The sequence below is a fragment of the Rhinatrema bivittatum genome, chromosome 7 (genome assembly GCF_901001135.1).
Source record: "Rhinatrema bivittatum chromosome 7, aRhiBiv1.1, whole genome shotgun sequence".
NCBI lineage: Eukaryota > Metazoa > Chordata > Amphibia > Gymnophiona > Rhinatrematidae > Rhinatrema > Rhinatrema bivittatum.
In genome coordinates this window covers 166,732,146-166,758,632 of record NC_042621.1, presented here as the reverse complement: position 1 = coordinate 166,758,632, position 26,487 = coordinate 166,732,146, and the positions used below count along the sequence as shown (strand labels likewise).

The 26,487-nt window shown below is 42.6% G+C and overlaps 1 protein-coding gene across 12 annotated transcripts in view; it reads left to right on the top strand.

Annotated features, from left to right (window-relative positions):
• ZMIZ1 (zinc finger MIZ-type containing 1) overlaps window positions 1–26,487 on the top strand; it is a 1,075,801-nt gene that overhangs the window by 778,527 nt on the left and 270,787 nt on the right. The window lies entirely within an intron of this gene.

Sequence of the window (26,487 nt, the reverse complement as noted above, 5' to 3'; positions counted from 1 at the left end):
GTTTCGTGTCCTGGTGGCATCCAGGAAGACTTGAAGTCTTATGGCCTGAATGGAGAAGAGAAGGTTCTCAGTTTGGTGTGGGCACAACAGCTTGGATCTGTTCCCTTGCTCCACACTGAAGCTGTTTGATTACTTCCCTCATCTCTCAGAGGCTGACCTAAAGGCCAACTCTGTCAGGCTACATCTCAGTGCTATCAGGGCTACCACCAAGGGGTGGATGGGCTGCCCATCTCGGTTCAACCTATTGTGGAGCATGTTATGTGGGGTCTGCTTCAGCTGAAGCCTCCCCTAAGGCCTCCTGCCGTGTCCTGGGACCTTAATGTGGTTTAGCCCAGCTATGAAAGGCTCTCTTTGAACCTTTGCGTGTCAGTGACCTGAAGAACCTGACCTGGAAGATTGTCGTCTTGGTGGCGTTTCAGGCCTTGGTGTTGTATCCACCTTACATGAAGTTCTTTCCTGCCTAAGGTGGTGAGGGATTTCCATCTGAATTGGTTGATCATCCTGCCCACCTTTTTTCTGAAGCCTCATTCGCACTGAGGTGAACAGGCGCTGCACAGTTTGGATTGCAAAAGGACCATAGCCTTCTCCCAGAAGCAGACGGCAGACCATAGGCAGTCCATGCAACTCTTTATCTCTTTTTTACAGGAACAGATTAGGAGTTGCTGTTGCCAAGCAGACCCTGTCCAACTGGCTAGAGAATTGCATGCCCTTCTGCTATGCGCAGATAGAACTGCGGCTTGGAGGCCATATTAAGGCTCATTCTATCAGAGCCATGGCTACATTGGTGGCCCACTTGCAAGTGGTCCCCATGGACGAGATCAGCAAGGCTGTGACTTGGTGTTCCCTCCACACCTTTGCCTTGCACTACTGTCTGGACAGGGATGGCCGACAGGACAGCATTGTCAGCCAGTCTGTCCTATGGAATCTTTCAGCTGTGAAACCCAGCTTTTCCTGCCTCAGGCCCTTTGTTTGGGTTCAGGCTGCCTCCCTCTTACCAACAACACCAGTATTGTTGTGCCCGTTGGCACCTGGTTGGTTGCCTGTTGGTCTTGCTTGTTGGGGAGCAGCCTATAGCTAGGGATTTACCCACATATGAGGACTACCAACCTGCTTGTTCTAGGAGAAAGCAGAGTTGCTTACCTGTAACAGGTGTTCTCCTTGGACAGCAGGATGTTACTCCTCAGGAAACTCACCCACCACCTCACGGAGTTGGATTTCTCCTAGTTTATTTTAATTTTTTCGTAATTCTATATTACGAGACTGAAGCAGGACCCCCTGCGTGGCTGCATGGTTGGTGACATGCTGGGCATGCTCATTGTGCCAGTCAAAATTTCCCATGCTGGGCTCCATCTGATGATGTCACCCTAATGTGAGGAGAACACCTGTTACAGATAAGCAACTCTGCTTTACATTGTGATTTTCCATATAATTAAAACAGTGAGTAAGTTTGTACAAAGTTAATAAACTAGTTCAGCTAGAGACATAATCTCAATTGAAAATGTTATTCCCATGGGCCATTTATTTTCAGGTAGATTATTAAATCACCCAATCTGATTGGTCCATTTGATGATCTTGAGATACAAATCACACTATATTGTTTAATATTTTGGTTGGGTTCAGGCACGAGATAGAAGAGAGACTTTTCTGAAAATGACCCTTAGACATCAGCAGCATTCTACAGTTAATATGCAGATGAGAGGTAAAGTGGTGTTAGTGCAAAGGTTAATAGCATAAGGTAATGAATTCAAGCTTGGATTCTTAAGTACTATCAAACAGGAAACTGGCCAAAAAGAAATCTTATTAGGCCTGTGAGAGGTACACTCAACTCTGCCAATGAAGTGCAAAGTCATGCATATGGGGAGTGGAAATCCGAATGAACTGTATTCGATGGGGGGGGAAAGGCTGATGTGCACGGAGCAGGAGAGGGACCTTGGGGTGATGGTGTCTAATGATCTGAAGTCGGCGAAACAATGCGACAAGGCGATAGCTAAAGCCAGAAGAATGCTGGGCTGCATAGAGAGAGGAATATAGAGTAAGAAAAGGGAAGTGATTATTCCCTTGTACAGGTCCTTGGTGAGGCCTCACCTGGAGTACTGTGTTCAGTTCTGGAGACCGTACCTTCAAAAAGACAAAGACAAGATGGAGGCGGTACAGAGAAGGGCGACCAGGAAGGTGGAGGATCTTCATCGGATGACGTACGAGGAGAGATTGAAGAATCTAAATATGTACACCCTGGAGGAAAGGAGGAGCAGAGGTGATATGATACAGACTTTCAGATACTTGAAAGGTGTTAATGATCAAAAAACAACAACAAACCTTTTCCGAAGGAAAAAAATCAGCAGAACCAGGGGTCACGATTTGAAGCTCCAGGGAGGAAGATTCAGAACCAATGTCAGGAAGTATTTCTTCACGGAGAGGGTGGTGGATGCCTGGAATGCCCTTCCGGAGGATGTGGTGAAGACCAGAACTGTGAAGGACTTCAAAGGGGCGTGGGATAAACACTGTGGATCCATAAAGTCAAGAGGCTGCCAATGAAGAGTGGGTGACTCGCCAGAATGATGGCTACTGCCTGGAGTCAATACCCTTATTAAATAAACATACACAGGCTTACGGTGACTCCAACATCGCTCTAAGCTTCAACAGCAAGAGGAAATGTGGAAAAAAGGATTCACACTCACAAAGAGGGGAGTAGCTGGCTTGTTACGGCGGTTACTACCCCAAATCAAATAAGCCTGATACTTCACTTTCGATGCATATACAGCAAAGTTCTCTGATTCAACGGCAGGGGAGAAGAAAAACTGATACTTCACACATCCAGCAGAGCTCTCTGCTTCAACGGCAGGGGAGAAGAAAAGAGGGTTCGCACTCACAAAGCGGGGAGTAGCTGGCTTGTTACGGCGGTTACTACCCCAAACCAAATGTGCCTGATACTTCACTTTCGATGCACATCCAGCATGGCTCTCTAGAGATGTGAATCGTGTCCTCGATCGTCTTAACGATCGATTTCGGCTGGGAGGGGGAGGGAATCGTATTGTTGCCGTTTGGGGGGGTAAAATATCGTGAAAAATCGTGAAAAATCGTAAAAAATCGAAAAAACGTAAAATCGCAAAACCGGCACATTAAAACCCCCTAAAACCCACCCCCGACCCTTTAAATTAAATCCCCCACCCTCCCGAACCCCCCCCAAATGACTTAAATAACCTGCGGGTCCAGCGGCAGTCCGGAACGGCAGCGGTCCGGAACGGGCTCCTGCTACTGAATCTTGTTGTCTTCGGCCGGCGCCATTTTCCAAAATGGCGCCGAAAAATGGCGGCGGCCATAGACGAACACGATTGGACGGCAGGAGGTCCTTCCGGACCCCCGCTGGACTTTTGGCAAGTCTTGTGGGGGTCAGGAGGCCCCCCCCAAGCTGGCCAAAAGTTCCTGGAGGTCCAGCGGGGGTCAGGGAGCGATTTCCCGCCGCGAATCGTTTTCGTACGGAAAATGGCGCCGTCAGGAGATCGACTGCAGGAGGTCGTTCAGCGAGGCGCCGGAACCCTCGCTGAACGACCTCCTGCAGTCGATCTCCTGCCGGCGCCATTTTCCGTACGAAAACGATTCGCGGCGGGAAATCGCTCCCTGACCCCCGCTGGACCTCCAGGAACTTTTGGCCAGCTTGGGGGGGGCCTCCTGACCCCCACAAGACTTGCCAAAAGTCCAGCGGGGGTCCGGAAGGACCTCCTGCCGTCCAATCGTGTTCGTCTATGGCCGCCGCCATTTTTCGGCGCCATTTTAGAAAATGGCGCCGGCCGAAGACAACAAGATTCAGTAGCAGGAGCCCGTTCCGGACCGCTGCCGTTCCGGACCGCCGCTGGACCCGCAGGTTATTTATGTCATTTGGGGGGGGTTCGGAAGGGTGGGGGATTTAATTTAAAGGGTCGGGGGTGGGTTTTAGGGGGTTTTAGTGTGCCGGCTCACGATTCTAACGATTTATAACGATAAATCGTTAGAATCTCTATTGTATTGTGTTCCATAACGGTTTAAGACGATATTAAAATTATCGGACGATAATTTTAATCGTCCTAAAACGATTCACATCCCTATGGCTCTCTGCTTCAACGGCATGGGAGAAGACTTATACGTCACACATATCCAGCATAGCTCCCTGCTTCAACGGCAGGGGAGAAGAAAAACAACCAATAAGGGCTAATAACATAGTCTGGGTAAAACAAATAAGCATGGGTGCAGCTTGCTTATTGCGGCGGCTACTACCCCTAACGAATCAAGCTAGATATTTCACTTGGATGCAGCTCCATCACTGCTCTCTACATTAAAGGTGGGGGTGGAAGGGAAATAGAACCAAGAGCTAAGAGAAACAGATAAGTATGAGAGAAAATATGTGTGAAGCTTGCTGGGCAGACTAGATGGGCCATTTGGTCGTCTTCTGCCGGCATTTCTATGTTTCTATATGTTTCTATGTAATGCTATGCTCTTTTTAACATGCCCTGATGGTGCGTTGTATAAGAGATCAGCCATGAAATACTTGTGCCTCTTCCTTTTAAAGAAATCTGTGCCCAGTGTGCTGTTCAGAGTTTGAAAAGTGCTTACAGGATCACACATTTTCTGCCAGCTGAAATATTTAATTCTAAGTCATCGTAGAACATAGGCACAATTATCTTGCATGAAATAAACTCACTTGTGATGACATAGCAATGCTGCTGGAACTGGAAGAGGGGTACAGCTCCCCTCTTAAAAATCGTAGTGCCGTGCCCCTTACTTTTTAGCAAAAGGAAACGTGCACAAACAGCCCAAATGACTCACGGATCTTCTGGCCCTCTATCTTCAAAACTGCCCCAGATCAGCAGGCTGATCCTCTGACTCACCAAACCTTTAGCCAGTGTCATAAGTAAGAAAACTGAGTATATAATCACATACATCGTGCACTCCTTGTCCCTATGGTAGCTTACATGGTTTCTCTACTTCTTGCATGAGTGCGTCCATTAAAAAAAAATGTTGCTGCACAGAGGAGCAGAGTGGGACTGGCCTTAGGTTATAGCATACAAGCTCAATATATATCCCCATGGCACTAGCAAACAGTTTAGAAGGAAGCTCAGAACTGTCCTGCAGATATGGGGCCACTTTGATTTGGGGGAGGCAGAGATGAAAGGAGTGGAAAGCGAATGGGATTAGAGGATGGATAGAAAGAAGGAAGAGAAGGAGATGGGATGGAAATAGAGGAAAGGGGTGGGAATCGGAAGACTCTGCAGAGGGTTGAATAGGGGAAAGAGGGAGGATAGAATGAGAGGCTGAAACTAGAAGGCAGGATGGAAGGTGGTGAGGAGGCATGAGATAGCACCGAGGAGGGAGAGTGCAAACTGAAGTGAGAGGGGCAGCTTGAGATGGGAAAAAGGGATATAAAAGAGTAAGAAAAGGAGATGGGGAGGGACAGATATAAAGAAGTAGGAAAAGAGGGATAGACAGATGGAGTGAATATGAAGAGAGAGATGTAAGATATACCCATGCCAGAAATTATATTCAAAAGTGATGATTCAGAAGAACTGAAACAAATCTCAGTGAAACTGGAAGATGTACTAGGGCAAATTGACAAACTAAAGAGTAGCAAATCAGCTAGACCAGATGATATACATCTCAGAGTCATCAAAGAACTGAGAAATCTAATTGCGGACCTGCTATTGGAAATTTGTAAACTGTCAGTAACATCATCTAGGATACCTGTATAGTACCCGAATGTAATCCGTTTTGATCTACACTTTGAAGTGCCGAAAAGCGGAATATAAAAATCTAATTAAATAAAAATATATGAAGACTGGAAGGTTGCCAATGTAATGCCAGTTTTTAAAAAGCAATCAAGGGGTGATCCAGGAAACTACATACCAGTGAATCTGATGTCTATGCTAAGCAAAATGGTAGAAACTATCATAAAGAAAAACATTGCTGAACATATAGATAAGCATAGTTTAAAGGGATAAAATCAGCATGAATTTAGCCAAGGGAAGTCTTGCCTCACAAATTTACCTCATGTTTTTAAGGGAGTAAATATGTGGATGAAGGTGAGCAATTTGATATAGTGTATCTGGATTTCCAGAAAGCATTTGACAAAGTCCCTCATGAGAGACTTCTTAGGAACTTAAAAAGTCATGGGATAGGGCAGTGTCCTAGTGTGGATTGCCAAATGGTTAAAAGATAGAAAACAAAGAGTAGGGCTAAATGGAAATTTTTAAGAACATAAGAACAGAAATTGCCATGCTGGGTCAGACCAAGGGTCCATCAAGCCCAGCATACTATTTCCAACATTGGCCAAACCAGGCCACAATAACCTGACAATTACCCAACACTAAGAAGATCCCATGCTACTGATGCAATTAATAGCAGTAGCTATTCCCTAACTAAACTGGATTAATAGCCATTAATGGACTTCTTCTCCAAGAACACTACATCTACTGGTTCACCTTTATCCACATGTTTATTAACCCCTTCAAAAACATGAAGCAGATTTGTTAGGCAAGACTTCCCTTGGGTAAATCCATGTTGACTGTGTTCCATTAAATCATGTCTTTCTATATGCTCTACGATTTTGATCTTGACAATAGTTTCCACTATTTTTCCCGGCACTGAAGTCAGGCTCACTGGTCTATAGTTACCTGGATCGCCCCTGGACCCTTTTTTAAATATTGGGGTTACATTGGCCACCCTCCAGTCTTCAGGTACAATGGATGATTTTAATGATAGGCTACAAATTTTAACTAATAGATCAGAAATTTCATTTCTGAGTTCCTTCAGTACCCTAGGATGCATAACATCCGGTCCAGGTGATTTGCTACTCTTTAGTTTGTCAATCTGGCCTACTACATTTTCCAGGTTCACAGTGATTTCATTCAGTTCGTCTGACTCATCACCCCTGAAAACCATCTCCGGAACTGGTATCTCCCCAACATCCTCATTAGTAAACACAGAAGCAAAGAATTAATTTAGTCTTTCTGCAATGGCCTTATCTTCCCTAAGAGCCCCTTTAACCCCTTGGTCATCTAATGGTCCAACAGATTCCCTCACAGGATTCTTGGTTTGGATATATTTAAAAAGGTTTTTATTATGAGTTTTTGCCTCTATGGCCATCATCTTTTCAAATTCTCTCTTCGCCTGTCTTATCAATGTTTTACACTCACCTTGACAATGCTTATGTATTATCCTATTTTCTTCAGATGGATCCTTCTTCCAATTTTTGAAGGATGTTTTTTTGGCCTCACCTTTTAACCATGATAGTAACCGTTTTGCCTTCCTTCCACCTTTCTTAATGCGTGGAATACATATGGACTGCGCCTCTAGGATTGTATTTTTAAACAGTGTCCAAGCCTGTTGAACACTTTTAACCTTCGCAGCTGCACCTTTCAGTTTTTTTCTAACTATTTTCCTCATTTTATCAAAGTTTCCCTTTTGAAAGTTTAGTGTTAGAGCTGCAGATTTACTTATTGTCCTCCTTCCAGCTATTAGTTTAAATTTGATAATGTTATGATCACTGTTGCCAAGTGGCCCCACCACCGTTACCTGTCTCACCAAATCCTGCATTCCACTAAGAATTAAATCTAAAATAGCTCCCTCTCTTGTTGGTTCCTGAACCAATTGCTCCATGAAGCAATCATTTATTACATCCAGGAACTTTGTCTCTAGCAAGTCCTGATGTTACATTTATCCAGTCAATATTGGGGTAATTGAAATCTCCCATTATTATTGCACTGCCAAATTGGTTTGCTTCCCTGATTTCTCTTAGCATTTCATCATCTGAGCATTTTGTCCAGGTGGACAGTAGTTTACTCCTATCATTATACTCTTACCCAACACACATGGCATTTCAACCCATATAGATTCTACTGAGCATTTAATCTTTTGTATGATCTTTATTCTGTTGGACTCTATACCCTCCCGGACATAAAGTGCTACACCCCCACCAAGTTGATCCTCCCTATCATTGCGATATAATTTGTACCCTGATATAGCACTGTCCCATTGGTTATCCTCCTTCCACCAAGTCTCTGTGATGCCAGTTATGTCAATCTCATCATTTGCTGCTATACACTCTAACTCTCCCATCTTACTTCTTAGACTTCTGGCATTGGCATACAGACATTTCAAAGTGTGTTTTTTGTTTGTTTTAACACCTGCTTTTCAGTTGTTTGGGATAATTCGTAAATCATTAGCTTTGGTGATTTTTTACATATAGGCATATGGACTATGCTTTCTTTTAATGGAACCTCTCTGTTGGGATGCCCTAACTCTCCTGTTTCATTAGTATCTTTCAAGGATACATTTCTCCGAACCATGCACTGCTGAGTGACTGTCTGCTTTCCCCCTTGTTCTAGTTTAAAAGCTGCTCTATCTCCTTTTTGAAAGATTTTCCTAATAGAAAAAGGTGAATAGTGGAATGCCCCAGGAATATGTTCTGGGATCACTGTTTTTTAATATATTTATAAACTATTTGGAAATGGGGGACACATGAGGTGATCAAATTTGCCAATAACACAAAATTATTCAAAGTTGTTAAATCACAAGAGGATTGTGAGAAATTGCAAGAGGACCTTGCAAAACTGGGAGACAGGGCATGCAAATGAACAAGTGCAAAGTGATGCACTTAGGGAAGAGTAACCTATAGCTACAAAATGCAAGGTTCCACATAAGGAGTCACCACTCAGGAAAAGGATCTAGGTGTCATTTTTGAAAATACGTTGAAATTTTCTGCTCAGTGCAGCAGCAGCCAAGAAAGCAAATGAAATGCTAGTGATTATTACAAAAGGAATGGAGAATAAAACAGAGAATATCATAATGCCTCTGTATCACTCCAAGGTGCGTCCTCATCTTGAGTATTGTGTGCAGTTCTGGTCACCACATCTCAAAAGAGATATAGCAGAATTAGAAAAGCTACAGAGAAGGGTGACCAAAATGATAAGGGGGATCATACAGTTCCCCTATGAAGAAAGGACTCTTTAGCTTGGAGAAGACACAGTTGAGGGGAGATATGATAGAGGTCTATAAAATAATGAGTGGAATGGAACGAGTTAATGTTAATCTGTTTACTGTTTTGAAAAAGTACAAAGCCCAGGGCACATACAGTAAAGTTACTGAGTAATACATTTAAAACTAATAAGAGAAAATATTTCTTTACTCAACACATAATTAAGCTCTGGAATTTGTTGCCAGAGGATATGGTGAAAGATTCTAATGTAGCTGCGTTTAAAAAAAAAGGTTTGGACATATACCTAGAAGAAAAGTCTATTAACCATTATTAAGGTGGAATTGCAAAAATCCACTCTTATTCTTGGGATAAGCAGCTTGGAATCTGTCTGCCCTCTGGGATCCTGCCAGATATTTGTGACCTGGCTTGGTCACTTGGAAACAGGATACTAGCCTTGATAGACCTTTGGTCTGACACAGTACGACAAGTCTTATGTTCATTTGTTTTTATGAGAATAGATATCATTGAGACAAATGGAGGGGAGAGAGATTGATAAAGGAGGAAGAAACTGGGGAGAGAAAAAGAAGAGGATGGCAAAAGCAAATGGAAAATTGAGAAATGGGTGATGAAAAGTCCAACCTCAAAGGAAAAAAACAATTTTTTCAGTTTAAATATTATGTGACCTTTTAAAGTTCTATATGCAGTATGTACATATTTTAGTACTTTTATAATGTTAGAGTAAAAACATATCAAGTTAGCTCTATCTCACACAATATTTAGGAAATGCTGTTTTTGATTTTTAGCATATTTTGGGGGAGACTGAATGGGACTGTAAACACTCAGCATCGTAACTGTGAGTCAAGCCAGTCAGGTTGTTCCCAGCAAATGTCACAGATATTAGGGAAAGCGCACGTATGTCTCCTGTCCCGCTGGCACTGTGATGGATAAATGCAGCTACTACCTGGAATGCAACAACATGAAAGTGCAGATCTGTGACTACAGGCTAGTAGCTGTTTGTATAGGCAGTGTTGGGAGGAGCAGGTGTATCTTATTGGATATGGGTGAGAGACATCCTCAAACCCCAGGATGTGTGCTACTTCCTGAATAATGTTTGTGCCTTAGACAGATACACCTATAACATCTGCCACTTGCAGGAGCTCCAGACACAGAAGAGAGCAGACACGAGGCTCAGGCACATGGGGACCTTGCCATGCAGTTACAACCTTTCCTTAGCAGTCCTATTGTACATTTAATACGAATGCTTCTCCTAAAGTAAGGGAGCTGCAGTTTATGTGGTGTGTCAGGAGTGTGACACTAGCACTTATATCCTTGCCTCCCCACCCACCCATGCACACTTCTGCATCCTTGCATCATAACTAATATGAATCAGGGGGCCAGATTTCCATTGTTGGCACCATGGGGGTGGAGAGTGCCCCCTTCCCATACTCACTCCTGGAATGCAGGGGAGAGAAGAGTTCAACTCTTAGTTGCTTATATAAAGTGGCGTTGTTTCAATCCTATGGTGGTGGCAGCAGTATAGAAGAAATTCAACATGGGGCCTGCAGCCTACGGTCACACGCTCAAGGCCCTGCCTCTCGCACGGATTTCCATAGCAACAGGAAGCCTATGTGGAAGGAAGGGACAGGGCCTTGAGCATGTGGCACCAGGCTGCCTGTCCTACGTTGAATTTTGTCTGTTGCTGCTGCTGCCGCCATGGAATCAAAACATCACTGCTTGAGGGAGGCAGGCTCCGATGGAAGCACATCAACAGTGACAACGCTCCGGCCCCTATCAAAATTTGGCATGGGAGGCAGTTGCCTATACCTAAATCCAGGCCTGATATAAACCAATCGGTGCTAGTGTAATCCTGACTCATGTAGTCTTCAGAGAGTGACCGGGCACACTTGGTATTGTGGTTAAGTTTCTGATAGTACTGTATTTCTTTTTTTTCCTCTGGTTGGAGGGTTTTCTGTTGAGGAGGGAAAGGATAAACTCATCTAGGTCAGGACTTTCAAACCTGTCCTGGTAACCGTACAGCATTTGGGTTTTCAGTAAATCCACAATGAATATGCATGAGATAAATTTGCATGGATGGAAATCTATTTCATGCTTGTTCATTATAGATATTCTGAAAATCTGACTGGCTGAAGAGTCCTCAGTACAGACTTTGGAAACCCTGTCTTAGGCCCTGGGCATTAACTTATATAGTCCTGTTCACAGTATCAGTAAAGAAGCCGGACACCTTTGTGATATTCCAGCATTAACTTTATTGATGAGATAATTCAAACATGAAAATATGGCACTTGATAAGTCTTTCTCAGACAATATCCATAAAGCAAATGAAAGTAGTAAATCTGTGCATCTTAATCTCCCTTTCAACATCCTCCCTTTATCCTTGGGTAGAATGTGAAGCCTTCCTTGGTAAAACTGTAAACATGGGTTCCCCTTCACAATATCTGCAATCCACTGCTTGTTTTCTCTCCATCTCCCCGTACCCTGAAGGTTCCTCTCTAGTCTTTTGCCGTTTTTGAGCATCCAGAATTCTCCTCTCTCCTCTTGGTGATGATAGCTGGGTATATATAGTCCTCTTCCAGTTATCAGATTGGGAATCCCTTGGGCTAAGGGACACCAAGATGAAACCTCTTCTCTTGCTCCTCTGTGGGTAGGAAGGGTGAATGAAAGCTTCCTTCCAAAGAAAAATCACATAATTAACCTCATAAATTACTAGAGATGTATTACCAACCACTGGTTCTGAGCTGGATATTACATTTTACTTTCTAAGACTTCTCGGCGAAGGCTTTGGGCCTTTACTTTACAAACTTCAGGGAATTGAAAGGAAATATGCCTTCTCTTTAAATCCAAGCTAAAAAAACACACAGACACTAGGGGTCACTTTCTTTTATGCACGCAAGAATAAACCTTTATAGTAACCTCTAATGGGGGGTGTTGTGGCAAAAGCACTATGTTCCTCTTTGCATAATGCTACACTGCACTGACCTAACTATAGGATCCCGATAGGGTCCTACACTCACAAACATGAGAAACTAGCAAATATGGCTGCATCCAGTGGCTCAGTGGAATTAAAGGCATTTTAAGGAATTTGACAAATGACTAACATGTTTACTCAAGAAAGGGTATTAATGTTAGCACTTTGCTTGAAATACTGCATTGTATTTATAAACTATGCCGTTTTTGTAAACATCTAACATTTTCACAAAAATCGCAATTAATAGATTCAGGAGCTTCCAGTTATACACAAGAGCAGGCAAAATGTTTGTTTTTGGCTAAGATGTACTGCTATTAGAAAAATTGGTAAGGCCAGTTTAAAAGTTCTGTTTTGGGAACCCATTACTATTTTGCCACAGAAAGGGCTAAATAAAACTAGAAATATCCATGATCAATATAAATGAAATTACTGGGCTGTCATCTCTATTTTTTTTTTATCTGGATTAACTGAATTTGATCCTAATAAAGTTGCATATAAAGACACTGGCTGCTGAGTTAAGGGATCTTTCTTTTATTACCTTGCTGTCTTGTGATAGGGATGCAGTACTCTTGATTTATAGAACGGCTTTGACTAATGTAGCCTATTGCAAGATGCTGCTGAGCTATTGATCTGCAGTATTTTATACACGCCTAACATTTCCTGTTAGTTGTTCAGCCTTGGTGTAGTGGCAAGGATAAGCATATTGAAGCAACCAGAGGCTCAATAGCTGCTCAGCAGGAACCCACTCAGCAGGACGGGGCCAATACACTTGCTTCAATTTGACAGCTTCACTGTGGTTGTAAATAAGTGGCACTGGTTTTCACATTTCTCTAAATATCTGTTTCTTGCCCATAATTAAAGACCTGCTTTTGCTCATCCATAATGTGGCAATGTCCTAATTAATTTTTCATTAGTGTATGCCCTTTCATTCAGGGAGATTGTTGATAGTAAAATTCTGTAAAGTTGGGGGTTTTTTTGTTATCTCCTACTGCACCTAATTTTTAACTGAAGTACCAGTGACCCTTTTCAGTGGTGCGCAATTTGTTCCCATGTCATCGTGCTGGCAGTACATGGTGAATTCTGTGTGAGTGTGTTCATGTGCTACTTGTCCCATTTACCAGCTGAGATCAGAGCAGGGAGTTAAAGGGATGACTACGTTTTAGAGCAAATGCAGCCAAAGCTTCCTTTGGATATTCAAAAGTAACAACATATGTGACTAGATTCCTTATGGGCAATATCTAGCTGCTACTATCCCCAAACGCTCATTCCTTCTGTATGACTCTGAAAGACTACTGGAATCTTCCTGGTGAGCAGCAAATAAATTAAGATTTAGCATTTAGGGAGTGCATGATGTAAACATATACTGATTAAATAGAAACCTTAAACTGAGAAATCATTAGGAAGAGAAAGCAAAGAAAGCCAAACTAAAATACAGAACTGTTCAAATAAATGGACTTTTTTTTTTTCTTTAGCAGTTTTCTCTTGCTGCTATGGACTTCCATCTCAGTTGGAACCAGAGCGGAATCTGATGCCTCGGGTCTTCATTTACGGCTCCTCTGGACATTTCTCCCCTATTCTGTATCCCCTCTAGATTTGCAGTATGCCAGACATTGTAGCAGCAGTCCTTGTCTGGGTCTGTGCACCAGGGCTCCTTCCCGAACCTTAGAATCATGGGCCTTAAATACAGCCACTTAGTGTCACCATTGTGCAGTGATCGTGTCTCTTCTTCTCCCCCACTCATGAACTAGGGCTTCACCTCCGCAGCATCTCCAGCCCCCAGCCTATCCTGGGAGGAAAAAAAACCTGAGCCAGGAATCAAACCCAATGTGCATCTCTGCCAGGCCAGTCCTGCATGGCCCTTATCAATCATGATAGAATGGTACTGGAATCCTAAGGCCTACTGGAGTCAAACATTGAAAACCACATGAGATGCTGCTTGGGGAGATGTGCAAACTATAACACTTTTCCATTTTCGGATAAATTCATAAATAATAGAGCAGAATTAGCAGATTTGGAAATGGGTGCTCATTAACAAGGATATTTTTTGACACCACCAAGATATTGGTAACTTTTGACAGTTTGTGGTAGCTTTATGAGCCACTGAAAGGCATTTCTGTGTGACAGTGATAAGGATGCTTGTTGCCCTTAATTCTGGCACGTTTTTCTGGTGAAACAAAAGAAATAGTTTTGTGAAATGTTTGCCACTGTAAAATGAGCTATGGTGTGGCACATGTCTGCATGTCAGAGCATTTCAAAAGGAACACTTTATTAGGGTTTCCTATAGAAAGAGCAACAGAAGGTGCATTAGCTGACTCAAAATGTATAGCTTAAAATATTCACAAGCATATATAGTACTAAACTATAGTGCTACATACCCTCAAAAGAAGAAATAACTTGTAAGTGAAAAAACGTACCTGCAACACCATGATTTGATTCCAGGTGCCATGTACTTGTACTGCCTCTAACCCGCTGTGGCGCTATTCAGGGAGCACAAGGGAGACTGAATGTACCCCTGGGGGGTGAGGCAAGTTTTGACTTGATATTAATCAAGCCCCGAATCACAGATAAAATATTCTTCTCCTTTTGAGTGTGTGCAGTGCTCTTATAGCCCTGTTCACTCAGATTTAGCATTGTAACCTGGTGGACATTTTGAGTCCATGCTTATTTAATGTTCTTTGTAATTCCAAGTCTACATAATTATGCCTTTGTGAGCCTAGCAAGGGGAAAAGCAAAAAAGAAAGATAACTTCAAAATTTGCATAGGCATGCCATTCCTTCCCTTTACTCTGTGTGGGTATATCCTATCACCTTTTTTTTTACACCTCTGGTTCTCGGCCAGGTAGAGCCTTTTACAACCATATTCCATGCCATTTATGACAAAGCTAAGGAGGAGCAGAGGAGGGGAACCCAAATGAGCTGAGATAACTATCAGCCTTAATATGCAGAAGACGGTTTTGGTTTTTCCAGATTAGGTCCCACGCTCTCTCTTTATAATCTGGCCACTGCAGACGGTTCTTGAATAGGAAGTCCCAGGCCATGACTCTCTTCGGAACCTAGTAAGTATCAGAATTTTCTTCATTGGTGTCGCTGTTGAGATATCTGAAAAATCTTCCTTCAAACCTGTCCGCACGCACACTCACATGTACACACGTGTTCTGGGCCCCTGTCTCTGCAATATCCCCAGCTATAGCCATCCCAATGGGCGGGAAGAGTCTAGGAAAGAAGCATGCTAAGCAAATATTCCCCCAAGAAAAACATAGTTATGTTGTGTTTGCATTTTGTTATGCTTTACACAGAAAATGTGTGGTCTAGTATCCTAAATGTCCTCCTAATTTAGACTTAAGATATTCTTTGTCTACATGGTATTATAAACTTGTTCAGCGAGCATATTTTTTGTCAGCTGTGCAACCCTTTCCTTCTGAGGGGCATCTCTTCTGAGGGCACACACAAGAACTTAGATTGATTGGGGCCATTTCTCCTTTGCCACAGGTCCCCTCCACTTGTATTACCCAGGGGCAACTTCTTTCTATGGGGGAAAGCAGATGCATGTGGCCCAGGCAGTGAGGTGACTTCCTTTCTGGTGGTAACTGGTTAATGTAAATCTCTTATGCTGATCAGGACAAAAAGTGCAGAACACAGGATTGGGTGTTCAAAATTAACTTTACTGATTTAATGAACAGGTGATCACATCCAGATGATGTCAGTGTCTGTGCAATGATTGTCCTTTATCTCCATGTAAGTGCTGAACTCCAGGTTCCTGGGGATTTCCTAACATCCTCAAAGTGAGAGCTTAGTGGTCCCCTACTCCTGAAGAGTCCCAGACGGGAAGGGGGATCCCCTTAGATTTTCCCATCCTACCTGGATCCAAATGAACTTATACCATGACCCAACCAACGCCTGTATTCCATTCAAAGGTCTTGTAGAGGGGTCTTCTCTGATGTTCCTCAGTTTCTTATTGGGGATTTTCCTTCTTCTGCTAAGCCTCCCAGAAGTGAAGGCATTATGTCACTCCCAATGAGAGAAGGGGTAAAACGACAATCTCCCCTCACCTTCACTAGGGTATCTCACTGACTGTTGCAATATCTTCTGATCCCACTGTCCCTGCAGCTCCTTCTTTGCCGACAGGGCCAAGTGACCTGGACCTCTGGATCCAGGGGCAAAATGTTTCCTCAGAGCTCCAGGCTGTAAACCAGGCAGAGTAATCCTTGCCACAGTCCAAGTCCGTAAACACTCTTGATTTCTCCAGGAGTGCATAGGCAGATGTACCTCAAAAGTAGCTGGGCAAAGCTGTAGGCCTCACCAAAAAGAAAAGGACCCAACTCTCTCCTCAAACTTTCTCCTCAAATCCTCCTGAATCTAGTCCTGGTCCCCCTAGTTATAGCAGGGCCCCCACCCATTCAGATACCTCAGAGGTGTTTTAGAATAGATTTATTTTTTTAATCCCCAGCTTCTAAATTTCCTGTCTTCACTGCAATGTAGCATGGCAGAAATGCCACCATTTATTATTCTAGTTTTTGAAATTATATTTGAACTATATTTATAGATCTAAAAATGTGTTCAGTGTTAATTGAAATGTATCTGTTCAAGTTGGTGAACATCATTGCCATATCCAAATGATTTTCTACTTTTATTTCTCACAACTGTCATCCATTCTAGAGGTGTAGCCCTAAAAGTTATCTTTCTTCGCCCCTAAAAGCCATGTTTGATATGTAAGGTGGGGATGTAAGTGTAAAGATCAGAGTTCTAGAGCAGCTTTCTTTTTCTGATCAAGCCCACTAAGATCTGAGGCTGTTAATTTACTTTATTTCTTTCATCGCATAGCCAGTAAGAATTTCCATCCCCCCCCCTCCCCTCCCTCCTGCCCCCACGTCTCTTGATAAGGATGTAGCAAATAGGATCGTCCTTGAATGTGGAACATTCATAATGAACCTGTTTTCCACTGACCAGATCAGAAAGGTTAGATACCAGTCTTCTACTCCAGGAGATCAGAAGTCAGACTTAGTAGCAGATGCCTTCTCCCTTTACTGGGTACAGTATCCTCCCTTAACTTTGGTGGCCAAAACCTTAATAAAACTGAGAAGGGATCAAGAAGACCCAATCTCCATAGCTACTTTTTGGCCAAGATAGACTTTGTTGCTGCGTTTTTGAGGTATCTTCCTGGGGAAACAAGTCAAGTGGGGAAATTTCCCCAACTTTGATCTCGCTGAACCAGAGAGCTTGGATGTTGAAAAGGGATGCAGTATGGTCCTCAGTTGTTCTGTTGGGGTATCTCAATCCCTCTGGCTTCCAAAAATGAATCCAACATGCGGTTTTACTTTTTTAATTGGAGGAGGTTTGCTATTTGGTTTGAAGTCAAGGGACCCCTAGATGCCTTTTTTCCTACTCAAAAACTGCTTGAATATTTTCTAAATATTTCAGAGTCTGGCCAAAAATGTAACTTTGTTAGGGTTCACCCTAATGGAATGGCACTTACCACCAAAATGCTTACAATCCATGTCATTTTTTCTATCTTGCTCATTAGTTCTCTACAATTTCAGGCAGATGAGTACACAAGTTCTCCACACCTTATTCAATATCCATTGGCCCAGCCCCATTTCACCTCTGAGCCAAGCAGCAGTCAAAACTAGTGAAGCCACTGCCCATATCTAACTGTCTAGGTTGCAGAGGCCTTGCCGCACAGTACCTGACCACTACCAAGCAGCATGTTGGTGTCAACCAGGTTGGTTTCTGGAGTGTCATAACCTGCTAGTATCAGCCTGGCTACCCCTAGGGTGTTGCTAGGGTATTCTTTTTTTTATCTGCCCTTATTCTTTTCACATTGCTGGATAGTAACTGGCAACTACAACCTACTGTCGCCAACTCAGTTGGTTTCTGGTGAATTGTGGCCTGCTGGTACCAATCTGGCAATCCCATGGCCAGCTGTATCACCAGGTTTACTCAGCCTCTCTCCCTACCACCATCTTCCCTATCTGACCAATGTCTAGGTTTCATTACAAATGTGGACTACCTTCCAGCTCCACTTGTAGCAGTTTCAGTCTTTGTCTTCTTCCTGTTTGATTCTTCTAGCCCCATACTTCCTTCAACCTGCAGGTCCTCTTCCATTTCTTTTGTTAATTTTTTTGACCTCACATTTTTCTTCTGTTCCTTTGCAATTCTGCCTTCATGTTTTTACCCTAATTTATATTCCTCCTCCAAAACATGGCCACTGATGTGAGGGTGCTGGGCCAGGGGCCATGTACCAGGGCGCCATCCAAAGTCCTGCAGTCTTGGACCCTGTTTCTGGCCACTAGGTGTCATCCTTATGCAAATACAGTGATTGCCTTCCCAAGGGGACTGTGAATGCTCCCTAAGCTGCATCTCAAGCCAAACCAGGGCACCAAAAACCCGACTCAAAGATCAAACTAGCAACTTTCCCTATTGCAGTGCATAGCGATATCACTGAGCCACCAGGCCAGCCCCAGCCCACTTCCATCTCATACCACCAAGTTTTGTAATATCCATGCAGCCACCAAGATTAGTGAGGCTATTGTCCAAAAGCATTTGACCTGCCCTCCAAGCTCACTGATGTTTCGGTTTTAACCAAACATGTTTTGAAATACGTATTATCCATAAGATGGGCTTTAACCAGAGCACTATACATAGGCATTGGAATGGAGTGGGCTATTTAGTCTCTGATCCAACCTAAATTTGGGCCACCATCCTGGAAGTGCTTGTGCTGCAGTTCTCTGTATGTCTTATGAGATATACGGAGAACTGCGAGAATACAAGCATCTGCATGGCAGCAGCGCTCCTGTAACATAGAGCAAGGCAAAGGACTGGCTTGCAGGGGAAGAGGTCTGATGCTGGTTGGTGGGGGAGGGACGTCTGGGGGTGCAGGAAGGCTGGGTGCGGCATCCAAGCCATGAGGCTGACTGGCTGTGGGAGAGGATCAGGGCCGGAGGCTGGCTGGGGTGCACAGGAGACAATGAGGGAGGCAGGGATGCTGCTGCTGGGCAAAGATACAGGTACTCGGCTGGGGGAGGCAAAGTAACACAAGGCCATGTTGATTTGGGTGGTGTAACAAACCACAATTCTCCAAAAGAGGAATAATCAGAGTTTGGCAGCTTCAACGTAACACCCTCCATGCCTTACAACAGTGGGAGCTTGGCTTGAGCATAGAAGGAAATGTATTTTTTTGTTTCTAGTTTTCATGTTTGTTCTGCATACAGAGTCTGGCTTCTTGAGGTTTCCATTTCAGTTTTTATCAGCAGATTTCTAAATTATGGTCAATTGTTCTATATTTGGTGAAGGTCTTTCTGTGTTCAGCAAGTGTGATTGAGCCGAGGTATTCTCCTAGAATGTAGAGATCTGTAGCAGTGTTATTCTTGGTGTTTTAGGACCCGGGCAATATTTTCAGTGCGGCCTTTTCATAGGTGGTGGTGTTGCTGTTGGACTTCTGCAGTATGACAGGTTTTTTACATATGTCCTGAGTTTTTTTTTTCTTTTGCAGGATTTTGTATTTCATAATGTACCTGGTAGTAGAGGGAGTTTCTGTTACTGTTACTTAGAAGTCAACAGAATTTGAATATTTTTTTTTATGGTGAGGTATATGGGGAAATATCCTGGTCTGCCCCTTGGGAAGGGGGTTTGTGGGGGGAGTGCTGTGGATACAGGGTATATGTTTACAGAATGGGAGATATAAGATTTTTATTGGGTTTCTCTTGCACATACAGTGACAAAAATGTGCTGGGTATGACCTCAATCTGGTGCTCTTCTTAATACTTTCATTATGTCAAATGGCTTCTTTCTGAAGGTAACACATCGAGCTGAGCTTGGAAATTCTTTATAATTAGGTGCGTGGTGCCCACACAATGAGGACTGTTTACCTTTAGGCCACATTTTAGTGGCCTCTGATTATATCCCTTGGTACTTGCTCTCTGTCTCCGTACATACAGAATAGTTGCTTAGTACTGATACTTGTGTTAGTAAAGCTTTTTGTCATTTTCTTCTTTACCATTATGTCTGGGTTTTCTATTATCAAGCTTTGTATTGGTTGGTCTGGGAATGAATAATTATGATCTAAGATTTACACGAGGAATGTATATAAGAGAGAATAAAATTAAGTATAGGGTCTGAGTGCAGCTTGATTGGTTTGCTTGGGTCCCCTGCCTACAACTTCCCCTGGAGTAACAAATATCAGAATACCATCCCTGCACCAGAAAAGGAGTATGAGACAGATGGCTATCATTTACCGTACCAAAGAGGCTCCCCTATACTTAGAAACACAGAAATATGATGGCAGAAAAAGACTGTATGACCCATCCCATCTGTCCACTTGGTTTAGCATTTTAATTCTCATCACTTCCTGAAAGATTGCATGTATTTATCCCATGCATTCTTGAATTCAGATACTGTTTTTGTCTCCACCACTTCCACTGGGAGGATTTTCCATGCATCTACCACCCTCTCTGTAAAGAAATATTTCCTAAGATTACTCCTGAGTCTACTCCCTTTCAACCTCCTCTCATGACCCCTCATTCTATCTAGAGCCTCCTTTCCGTTGAAAAAGGATCATCTGTGTATGTATATCTCCCCTATCTCGCCTTTCCTCTAGGGTATACATGATTAGATCTTTAAGCCTATCTCCATATGCTTTAGAACGAAGATGACTGAACATTTTAGTAGGCAGCCTCTGGACTGACTCCATACTTTTTAAATTCTTTTGAAGGTGCTGTCTCCAGAATTGTACACAGTATTCCAAGTGAGGTCTCACCAGGGACCTATACAGGGGCACCATCACCTTCCTATTTCTGCTGACCATTCCTCTCCCTATGCAGCCAAGGATCTTTCTGGCTTTTACAGTTGCTTTATCCACCTGTTTGGCCACAGATCATCAGATACATTCACCTCCAGATCCCGCCCTTCCTTTGTGCTAAGAAGAATTTCACCTCCAATACTGTACCTTTCCCTTGTGTTTTAGTACCCTAAATGCATTACTCTGCATTTTTTAGCATTAAATCATAACTGCCAGATTTTAGACCATTCCTCAAGCTTTGCAAGATACCTTTTTATGTTTTCCACTACAAAGTGGCTGATGGATAGAAGACAACATGTTTTGGGGTTTTTTTTTTAAATTTAGATTTTTTTATATTCCGCTTTTTGCAATTTTTTCAGTGCTTCAAAGTGTATTACATTCAGGTACTGTAGGTATTTCCCTATCCCCAGAGAGCTTACAATCTAAGTTTGTACCTGGGGCAATGGAGGGTAAAGTGACTTGCCCAAGGTCACAAGGAGCAACAGCGGGACTCGAACCCTGGTCTCCTGGTTCATAGCACACTTCTCTAACCACTAGGCTGATGGTAAATGGAACCAATTCTGAAGAAAGAACGGTGTTAAGCAGAGTGCTGCAAGGATCAGTGTTGGGACCAGTCCTGTTCAACATCTTTGTGAGTGACATTGCAGATGGGATAAGTTAAAGTTTGTCTTTTTTCGGATACTAAGATCTGCAACAGAATGGACACACTGGAAGCAGTAGAGAGAATGAGAAGTGATTTAAGGAAGCTTGAACGGTGGTCAAAGATATGGCAGCTGGGATTTAATGCCAAGAAGTGCAGAGTCCTGCAACTGGGGTGTGGTAATCCAAAAGAGCTGTATGTGATGGGGGGTGAAGGGCTGTTGTGCACAAAGCAAAAAAGGGACCTTGGGGTGATAGTGTCTAGCAATCTGAAGACAGAGAAGCAATGTGACAAGGTGATAGCTAAAGCCAGAAGAATGCTGGGCTGCATAGAGAGAAGAATATCCAGTAAGAAAAAGGAGGTGATATTGTATAGATCATTGGTGAGGCCTCACCTGGAGTATTGTGTTCTGTTCTGGAGACCGTATCTCCAAAGGGACAGAGACAGCATGGAGGCAGTCCAGAGAAGGGCGACCAAAATGGTGGGGGGGGGGGGGGGGGTCTCCATCAAATGAGTTATGAGGAGAGGGTGAAGGACCTAAATATGTATACCCTGGAGGAGAGGAGGTGCAGGGGAGATTTATTTTATTTTATTTAAAAGGATTTATATCCCGCGCCCATCAGTGTCCGGGGCAGGTTACAATAATGCATTCATAATTAAATGTTAACATAAAAGTCTAAGACAAAATAAACGTTATAAAAACTGACAAAATATAGAAAAGACCTTTAAAAGAAATTAAGATTTCAAAGGGGCATGGGATAAGCACTGTTGGATCCCTAAAGGCTAGAGGATGGAAATAGGGAAATGAGCGCATGGGGATAACTTGCTGGTTTGGCCGTTACTAGCCTTAACCAACGAGCCTTCATACTGTTGATGCAACTCATTATTGCTCTCTGCTTTAACAGCAGGGGGAAAAGGGGGAATTAGTTTTGGACAGCAACCAACAAGGATGTGAATTTTACATTCTGGGAAAACAAATAAGCGTGGGGGTAACTTGCTGATGCAGCTGTTACTACCCTTAACCAATAAGCCTTATACTTGTGATGTAACTCCAGCATTACTCTCTGCTTCATTGGCGAGAGATAATGGGGAATTGGACTCAGACAGCAACCAACAAGGGCTCTGGGTTTAATGGGTTAGGAAACTACGTTTGAAGGTAACTTGTATGGCATGGTAGATGCAACCTACTGATTAGACCATTATCAGCGAGGCCTGTATGGCGCAGCTGATGCTACCATAAGCTTGCTGGGCAGACTGGATTTGGTCCTTTTCTGCCGTCATTTCTCTGTTTCTATATATTTCCTGGCTAACCACCTCATAACAGATTTTTGTATTATTGGCAATAAAAACAAATTTTTCCTGACAAACTTCCCATTATGTCACTAACAAAAATGTTAAAAAGAACATTACAGTAGACTAATAAAATGTCCTTTAGCCCTTTTGAAACTGACGTTATTTTTATGAAGGTTGTACCTGGAAAGGAAGTGGCTGTTACCACAGGAAGCTATGTCAGGAAAGGCTGATTCTCTTTTAGCCACAAATAAACTGTTAGCGTCCCTTGAAGTAAAATGTTCACTCCTTCCTTCATTGATTTTTTTTTACCATGCTTTTACAGTGTAGCCTGACTCTAAACATCACCAGAACGCACAGTTGATGTGTCAACATTAGAAGGTAAAAAGAATTGCTCTGTACAGGTAGCAGTTTGCAATCAAATGCATTCCATATTTCAGGTTTTTTGTCCTGGGTCTTAAACTTGTGTAAAGCATTAGCATCTTGCTTTAACTCATTAATGGTTTTGATGCATATCAGCATACAAGCTGCAAGTGAGTTTGCCATCCTAGATTTCAGTCCAGATGCAATGTCCTTTTTGGTGGGGTAAATACAGACTGTACAGCAGTCCTATAAAACAATGGCAGTATTTGAAATGAAAAATAAATGGAGAAAACAGTACCAGGCAAAGTGGTCAGTGTAATTTTGTTTTTTTTGTTTTTTTTTTACCATACCTCCTTCATTCTTCAGTATTTGAAATAAGCCAAATGGGCACCCATACAAATTTGCAAAGTTGTGGTGTATTCCGCGTGGCCCCTTTCTGATTGTATGCCGTGTGAAATGCTGGAAACTTGGTTCTAGAGCTCGCTCTGCATTTCAGTCTAGTCACAATGCTTTTTATCTTATAAAACTACAGTAAAGAAAAAGACATAGACATGAGTACTTTGTAAGTTGCATCTGGTGGGGGCTTTTGTTTTTTCCCTGTTATATGTATAGGGAAAAATCTTTGAAGCCCAATTCCCACTTTTTCTCCCTTTGCTCCTGCCGAGATTTGGGTTCTGTTACTGCACTTGGCTCATTCTGATTTTTCCAGCTGCTGGTATGTAGATTATTACAGAGCTCTGTGGTAAGTCATGGGAAAAAACAAGTGGTGGAGTGGATGAAGTTTGTGGTGGTCAAGGAGGAAGAGACCGATTGCTTTGAATAAGGAGAGATATCTTGCTCCCTCTCTGTGGCTGGCAGCTGGGATGTTTCCTTAGTAGTGTGGACGGAATAACTGGGCAGACTGGATGGGCGGTTGGACTTTTTCAAACATCATCTAGTATATTACTGATTTTAACGCTCCCTATGAAGGCAATTTATGCCTAAGCAAAAGGTTTGAACTTAAAATAGCTAGTCCAAAGTCATTTATGTTGAATCTTCTGTTGAGGTAGTATAGTTACTATAGCCCTCTGCCCTGTGGATAAGAAAGAATTATGTTATTTCTTGGCCATAATTTTCCTGTGGAGTCCTGTTCTCTTTCTGGCTGACTTCTGAGGCATCTTGGGCTTACAGGGAAGTGGTTCATGGAGCATACGTAGTGACTCTGGTACCAGCTAGTGAGTTGGTGGAAGAAGAAAGCTGTTACCATTGGAAACAATTTAGTAGAACTAGGGGTCACGATTTGAAATTCCAGGGAAGAAGACTTAGAATCAATGTTGGGAAATATTTCAACCACTCCATTTGCTACGGAACGCCTCAGCCAGAATCCTTACCAGTCACAAAAGATCTGACCATGTCACTCCTGTGCTAAAAAGTCTACACTGGTTACCTGTAGAAAAGAGAATCGAATATAAAACGCTAACCATTATACACGGTACAATATATAACAGTGAAAGCACATGCCTAAACAACATTATTCAGAAACAGTCTCTCAACGCAATACGAAAGCAACTAACAAATTACAACTAGACATACCATCAATCTCAACTGCCAAACATACCACTGTAAGAAACAGAGCCATCTCCATAGCAGTACCTCACCTCTGGAACTCACTACCGGAACACCTAAGATTACAAAACAACACTAAAACATTTAAAAAAGAACTCAGGACCTGGCTTTTCAGACAGCCCTTCAAAGACTAGATTGGCTAATCACCCACTCCACAAATGACACCTCATACTATTACGGATAGTTAAATACTATTACGGATAGTTAAACTCTTTACCACTGACGATAAACCCAATCTGTGGCTATATAATCTGTTGGCTATAACCAACTTACATCGGTTGTTATAACCTGTTCATATCTGTTATTATACCAGTTATGTTGTTATACCAGTTGTTTCTTCACATGTAATTCGTTGTTTTACCTGTAAACCGGAGTGAAGGCCTCTAGCTAAACTTCGGTATATAAAAGCGTACAAATAAATAAAATAAATAAATACATTTCTTCACAGAGAAGGGTGGTGGATGCCTGAAATGCCCTTCTGGAGAAAGTGGTGAAGACTAAAATTGTGAAGGATTTCAAAGGGGCATGGGATAAAAACTGTAGATCCCTAAAAGGCTAGAGGATGGGAATAAATAAAAAAGCTAAACCGGCAAGGAGCGGCAGTTACCCTTAAGAGAAACATGGGGGTAACCTGCACGGAGCAGCAGTTACTACCTTGGGAAGCTTGCTGGGCAGACTAGATGGACCATTTTAGTCTTTTTCTGCCGTCATTACTATGTTACTATGTTACCTTTCAGGCTGCAGTGAAAATTGTGTGTAAACACTTGTTTTTAAAATGGCATTGTCCTTTAAAAGGTTTGCTGTGTGGTGGACTTAAAGTCAGCTTTTGACATCTAGAAATGCTGCTTTAATTATGATTTTAATTAATCACTTGAGGAATAATATAAAGCATTTGAAGGTGTGGTTAGGTTTTCATATAGTAGTGCATTATCTGTTTCCATGTTTTATCAATTTTTGTAATAAAATTAACAGCACCAAAAAAAGTAGCATCTTTTATAAGTTTAATGGAAAGCCCAGGCTTCATCTTTGACAGAAGCGTTATGAATGAATGGTTTTCCCAACGTGAGTCACAGTGCTAACTGTCCTTTTTGATAAGCCACAGTCCCTCATTTTGGTTAAGAAACCCTTTTCTTCCGTGGTTTATTTTTATTGTTTTCCTCAGTCTAATTTCAGACATGGGTTGGAGTGTGTTTTTCTGCTACAGATTTTCTGCTGCGGATTCTGGCACCCTGATTTGCCAGTTGCCTAGTGCTACCCGCAGTCTGAAGGCAGCGGTCCTTTTAGCAAGTAATAATAGTAAATTCTGCTCTGACACATTTTACCACTCAGGCTGATGGGCGAGTTATCTTTTTTTTTTTTTTTTTTTTTTTAAATCCTTTACTCCTCCTCTCCTGCCCACTAGTGACTGTGAGTCTTCACATCGCCTAAAAGCGGAGCCTTCTCTGGATGCTAATTAGCATGACTAGTTTGATGGATTTAGTCAACAGCATTCTAAATAGGGGGAGGTGGGGGGAAACGAGCGTAGTAGAATTTGCAAATCGGAGGACATTTTCCATCGTAATTCCCTTAATGATTTGTTATATACACTCGAACAAGTGTTGCTTCCAATTAATTGATCAAGGGGTTTATTTTAGTAGCTTGGCTGAAAGCCAAACAAGAGGCTTTGTCTCCTGCACTATGCACCACCACCCCTCCTTGCAAGTTTGAAATGTGAGCTGCCTGATTTTTTTTTCTTCTCTTTCTCTCTCTCTCCCTCCCTTCTGGCAAAGTGGCTGTGACTGCTTGTGTGTGTGTGTGTGTGTGTGTGTGTATGAGAGGGAGAGGGGAAAGAGAGGTATATTGGGAGAGCAAGGGACGGATCACTAG